Raw genomic sequence first — 6,890 nt, forward strand, 5'->3', positions numbered from 1 at the left:
TGTATTCAAAAATTCTTGATTTAATTATGTGACTTTCTTCAAAAATTTTCGTTTGGAAACATTGTAAATGCGGGGTTTTATAAATTGAAACGAAGGAAATAAAAATTATATCTCCCTAAATTTTATAAATTGAAACGAAGGAAATAAAAATTATATCTCCCTAAGTTACATATTATTATTACTCCTCGCAATGTGGAAACACTCATGCAGATAAATCATTGGCTGCATGTGCGGCTAGGGTAACTTGTCAAATGCGCTTAGCTATGTCATTGTCATCCCATGATCTGTTTAAGGAAGGCCAACGAGCCAACGAGCTGTTCGTGAGTAGTGTAGCCATTATCGGCTTCACTATGAGCAACCCAATGTCTCGGTCGCTCTCCCTCTCTGCCCAAATGACAGACTACAATGTTTAGGCGAAGCCAAATAGTATGCTAACTGTCACGTAGCCCTGTTGTTGCTCTGCCGCTTGGGGTGCTGTTGCTGGTACTCATGGTTTGCGTTTTCTGTAGAATTCTATATCGGTTAGCTTTCACAGATCAGTTTTGTGGGTGTCTTCTCTGCTTTTTTTTACCTCAGAATTCAGTGGGTAAGTGCCTGAGAAGCGGATAAATATTGGTTCCCTTGCCCAAAAGGCCGAGAAGGACTGGGAAGAGGGTGGTCGAAGGAAATCAAGATGCCCCTTTTATGAAAGAATCGTGCTGCATATGTTTTGAGGCGAAATACCCATCTGAATTTTTTGATAGAATGCTCATTGGCATAGGTTTTGTTCTTCTTGCATGGCCCTGCATACCCATGGTAAATTGCAAGAAAATTCGTTGCCCGTTCATTGCGCAGAATCCAGTTGCAGTGAGAATCTAATTCCTCAGATATGTGAAGCGATCCCTTCGAAGCTTACCATTCAGAAGTGGAAATTGTCAGAAGCTTACCATTCAGAAGTGGAAATTGCCATTGACGGATGTGGAGAATCCCATTTCTCAGAGGTCCTGTTGCCCTTTTGAGGATTGCTCGGCACCCTTGTTGAAGGATGTGCCAGAAGCAAGAAGTTCAACTGCGGCAGCTACTCTGGTTATTAAAAACTCAGAATGCCCTCATTGCGCAAGGTTAATTTGCGTTCAATGGGGTGTGCCATGGCATGAGGGTTTGGATTGCACTGAAATAAAGAAGGTGTCGCCTCGCGAGGAAGAGAAAGGTGACATGGCACTCTTCAAGCTAGCCAAAGAGAAAGACTGGCAACAGTGTCCAAGATGCAAACATATTGTTGAAAAAACGTCTGGATGTCGTCATATTATCTGCAGGTCAGTAAACTGGTAACTGCATACCTGTTCAATTAATAGAATTGCTTTCTGGTTGGGATGTTGTAGATTTTATCTTGGAAATACAATAGTTTCCTGTTGAAAAGAAAAAATAAGTTATTCCAGGTGAATTAATACACTGCTTATGAATTATCTCTTTTAGTAATCTATTTACCGGAGGACTAGTAAGGCGTGCAGGTCAGTAAACTGGTAACTGCATACATGTTCAATTAATATAATTGCTTTCTGGTTGGGATGTGATACATGGCCTTCAATTCGTCATATTTAATGGTAAACTTATTTAATTATATTTGAAAAATCCTGATATATCACAAGCAGAAAATTAAATTAATCTTTGCAGCTGAAAATTGATAATTTTTTCCTGCGACTTTTTAAAAAGTAATGTGTGATGTATCGCAGCAGAGGAGCCATCATATTTGCTGATCTTTGCAGCTTAAAGCTAATGATTTCGCTCTATGAATTTCTTGAAAAATTGTCATATATTACAGCACAATAACGATATCGTTTATGAATCCTTTGCTCCTGAAAATTATTGATTTTATTCCATGACTTACTCGAAAAGTTGTCATCTATTAGAGCGTTAGAATAATATTGTTTGCACCTAAAAATTTAATGGTTTCTTCTGCTAATTTCTTGAAAATTTGTTATATATCAAGGTAGACGGAAGTAGTGCGTACCCGAATTTTCTTGTTGTCAAGTTTTTGTATGAAGGAGGCCAAACAGACATTTCCGTCGTTGAAGTTTCCCGGGTGAGTAACCACTTGTCATTTTCATATCACTCGTCTCTTCTAATAATCTTAATCAACAAATAACATTAGAATCCCACCTAAAAGAGAAATAGAATAATTGAGAAACACGTTGCAAAAATTTACGCTTAAATGAAATCACACCATTTGAACCTCAATGGACTTACTGGTATCGCAGGTAGGACAATGGAGATGGTACAGTATGAGTCCGTGCAAATATATAGTGCAGTTTGGGAGACTACCAACAATGATTCATTCGATGGGCAACGCCAGCCCCCTTTCCAGTTCAGAAAAGAATGCCTCTGCAACAAAATGGCCCAACAAAGATAGAGGATCTGAAGTCTGCAATGGAAAATTAGCTTCCAGCCCCAACAAAGATAGCGGAGTTGAAGCCTGCAATAGAAAATCAACTTCCAGTCACGGTGGATGCAGCAAAAGGAAAATAGATAGAAAATCAACTTCCAACATGTGGGAAGTTCTTATTGAATTGTAGAATTTCACCTTCATGCATCACTAGTGTTGTTGTCGAATTGTCAAAGCGGCAGCCGCAAAAGCTGGCAGCTGTGGCAACACATGGCATTGTGTTGTTGCAGCACATGGCAAGTTCAATGCACAAGAACAATTAGAACATGGAAACTTGGTTATGAAGAAGATAACATTAAATGTTGCAAATTATTGCTGAGGCAAACATAGCATTACTTCATGCAGGAGTGAACTTGTTGTAATTACCTGTACTCCTCCCATATTTTTCCTAACTTTTGAGCTTGTATGCCTTGGTTTGAGGCCAAATAAGACGATGAATAATTTGAAACATTTGATTGGTTAAAAAAAATATTTGATTTCGTTCGGTTTTAAAAAACAAAAAGTATTTCATTAATATAAACGGACTTTGGTTAAAATGGGAAAACATGGATCAGTTTCAGTGTCAGACTAATGCTTATCGGTGAAACCGATTGCTATAGTCCCTCCCACGGAAGACTTAGAGCAAACATACATATTCGCCCCCTACATGAATTGTGTTAACAATAGTGAGGGTCTTCATTTAAATAATATAAAAAAATATATGTTTCCAGCTGCTAAAAAGAGCTCTACTAAAGTGCATTTCTATCACTAGAATTAGATATCCAAATTTTAATAGAACTATGGTAGCATTTAAACAAGGGAAGCTGCGAGGCAGCAAGTCCCTGCATTGAACACTTTTGCACAGAACGCGTGAAAACTGTTTGCAAAGATTTTACATGTGGAGCAGTGAATCAGAAAATATTTTACAAGAATATGATTTTCTGCAGTGAAGCATTTAAATATTCTGGAGAGCCAAAAGACAAAGATCTGAGCTGTTAAAGGATGATGATACCTAACAGATATAGTCGGCTCTTGTGAACCAGCAGCATAATGTTCTGCGCGGGTTCCATTACCATGCCTAATCGCCACTGCCGCAATAGCCAAAATCTTTGTTGAGCAGCAAAGGTGCCGCTCTCTGTGTTATAAGTCGCCAGCATAGACCCATCTTTGGACGTGTAGAAAATTGTGTCGCCATCTGTAGTGGAGTGGAATGGTCGCCTGAATAATCCATAGCTGACATCTGGACACCGCCGTACAGTCCATTCGCCTGTAGCGGAGCTGTAAACAAGAGCGTGCACCATATTCGATCTCAGTTCTCCCCACACCATCACTTTAAATTTGGCGGCGTCTACAACCAGGTGGATGGACACCGATGACTGCGCAGCTGTACTAGTTGTGGAGTTGTTCTGCTCGAGTTTTTTCTTCAAACACGATTGAAGCCAAAGGCACCCATTTCCTTGTATCTTAGTTAAGGGAGTTAACATGTCAATATGCTTAATTGATTTAAGCTAGAGTGCACGAGAGGAGTAGTCAATCATAACATTGGGTTGTTGCGATAAGTTCAATTTAATTTATGATAGACTTTTTTTTAGTTTATTAAAAAGTTAATACAGTTCTTAAATTTCTGGGAAGATGATATTGATTGACACGTTTTTTTCCGGAAAAGTAAGACAAACACCACCATAACGGTTGCATTGCATGGTTGCCACTTGTGGCTTTTCCTTTACTTACTCACATTCTAAGAGATACTTTCAATGTTGGTTATACAATTTTCTTAATGTCATGTTGTCTTCAGACAAACCGCAGCTCCCACAGCTTCGACTGGTTCAACCGCATCTCAGAATAATCTGTTAGCAAACATTTTTTCTATTCAATAATTCCATCGCCTGTCCTTCGCAAGCATTATGAGGTATTTTACAAGAGAAAGAATAATAGATACAGAGTAGTGGTAGAAATTTCTCCATAAGATCACAGAATCTGAAGCACTGAAGTGACCCACAGTGAGGCCAAATTCACTAGTCCAGGAGGTTGAATTGCACAGGAAAAATATTAAAATTTATGAGCGCTAAGTTGGGGGTTTCTTTGGTGCCAATGGGTCAGTTAACAGGATGTGGTTCAAACTAAACATTTCAGATTTCTAATACCAGCCACAGATCTATTTACCATACTGGATGATGCAAGCTAAAAAAACAATTCTATGTGCAGGTACAGCTTCATTTGTGCAGAAATTTGCATTTGGTGCAGAAACAAAGAAGGTTATTCTTGAGTTTCGGAACCTGGTTGCTTCGATGGGTTTCTTGGTTGAGCTGAGACTGGGTAATTTTGGATTGGTATTTGGTTTGTAACTTTGCAGATTTACTTCTACCATGAAGTAAATAACAATTACTTTTGTGTTGAAACTTCACTTTTTGGAGACTTGTATCTATTTGAAAGTCAAATAAATCCTGATATTAATGCTGTCTACTAGAAATCTATTCATTCTCTTGAATGCTGCCATACTAGGCAGGTAAATGCTTGGCTTGTTGACAAGGACATAGAGGCCAAAAAATGCTTGTCGAGGAAGCTGTCTCAGATCTCATTTTTAACTTGAAAATTCTCCCAAGTATGTATATTTACAGTTTTAATGTATGTGGTATACATTATTAACTTCGTATGAAGTTCAGTTTTTATTAACTAACTTCGTATGAAATTCAGTTTTTATTAACTTGTGGGTTAAAATTTGGAACGAATTTTGGATGAGAGAAGTGTGAACAATTTAAAATATTTGACAAATGTTACCCATTTCCTTGTATCTTAGTTAAGGGAGTTAACACGTCGCTATGCTTAATTGATTTTCTTAATTGATTTAAGCTGGAGTGCACGAGAGGAGTAGTGCAATCATAACATTGGGTTGTTGCCATAAGTTCAATATAATTTATGATAGACTTTTTTTTTAGTTTATCAAAAAGTTAATACAGTTTCTTAAATTTGGGGGAAGATGATATTGATTGACATGTTTTTTCTGGAAACGTAAGACAAACACCACTATAAAGGTTACATTGCATGGTTGCCACTTGTGGCTTTTCCTTCACTTACATTCTAAGAGATACTTTCAATCTTGGTTACACAATTTTCTTATATAGTTTTCTTAATGTCATGTTGCCTTCAGACAAACCGCAGCTCCCACTGGTTCAATCGCATCTCAGAACAATCTGTCTTTCACAAGCATATGGTTATGAGGTGTTTTACAAGAGAAAAAATAATAGATACAGAGCAGTGGTAGAAATTTCTCCATAAGATCATAGAATCTGAAGCATTGAAGTGACCCACAGTGAGGCCAAATTCACTAGTCCAGGAGGTTGAATTGCACAGGAAAAATATTAAAATTTATGAGCGCTAAGTTGGGGGTTTCTTTGGTGCCAATGGCTCAGTTAACACGATGTGGTTCAAACTAAACCTTCCAGATTTCCACTACCAGCCGCAAATCTATTTACCATACTGGATGATGCAAGCGAAAAAACATTTCTATGTGCAGGTACAACTTCATTTGTGTAGAAATTTGTATTTGGTGCAGAAACAAAGAAGGTTATTCTTGAGTTCAGGAACCTCGTTGCTTCCATGGGTTTCTTGGTTGAGCTGAGACTCGTAAGTTTCGATTGGTATTTGGTTTGTAACTTTGCAGATTTACTTCTACCGTGAAGTAAATAACAATTACTTTTGTGTTGAAACTTCACTTTTTGGAGACTTGTATCTATTTGAAAGTCAAATAAATCCTGATATTAATGCTGTCTACTAGAAATCTATTCATTCTCTTGAATGCTGCCATACTGGGCAGGTAAATGCCTGGCTTGTTGACAAGGATGCAGAGGCTCTTCGCTGCCAAAAAATGCTTGTTGACGAAGAGGAAGCTGCTGAGAGAAAGTAATATGCCAAACATGCTTATATAAATTGGTAAGATATATTTTCAATATTTGAATGTGTAAACCTCAGCTTTTTTGTTTTGTTTCCTTCAGGCGGGCAGAGCTTCTTGAAAGGAAACCCCTTAAGAAAGCGAAACTATAGGTAAGTAAATCTACAAGGAAACTCATTTAAACGTTGTAGGAATTAAATGTAGATCCCAATTTTATTAAATATTAAAATTTAAAACTTCTTTCTTTCACAGCTGCTTACTGCTTCTACTAAGCCGTCTAGTAGATACGCTGCTTACTGCTTCTACTAAGCCGTCTAGCGGATGAGATATGGGCTTCCTGAGAGCATATGAAAGGAGATAAAAAAATAATAATTCGGGAGATATACCTGAAGGTTTACCGAAGGCAGGGCGACAGCGGGTCGTATCTGTGGAGATGCTTATACTGTATCATTTGCCTTAAAGAGTTTTATCCAGTTCGATGCCCAGCATAACTCCTAGCGAAGAATCCCGGCCCTGCCTGTAAGCAAGGTAAAGTCATATAGCAGTTCCTACAAAGAATAAGGCGAGTGTTACATATTCTATACTTGAGTCATTAGTAAC

Source organism: Pinus tabuliformis, chromosome 5_2 (assembly GCF_031772625.1).
Source record: "Pinus tabuliformis cultivar Carrire ecotype Pingquan chromosome 5_2, CPIR1, whole genome shotgun sequence".
In the NCBI taxonomy this organism is placed as follows: domain Eukaryota; kingdom Viridiplantae; phylum Streptophyta; class Pinopsida; order Pinales; family Pinaceae; genus Pinus; species Pinus tabuliformis.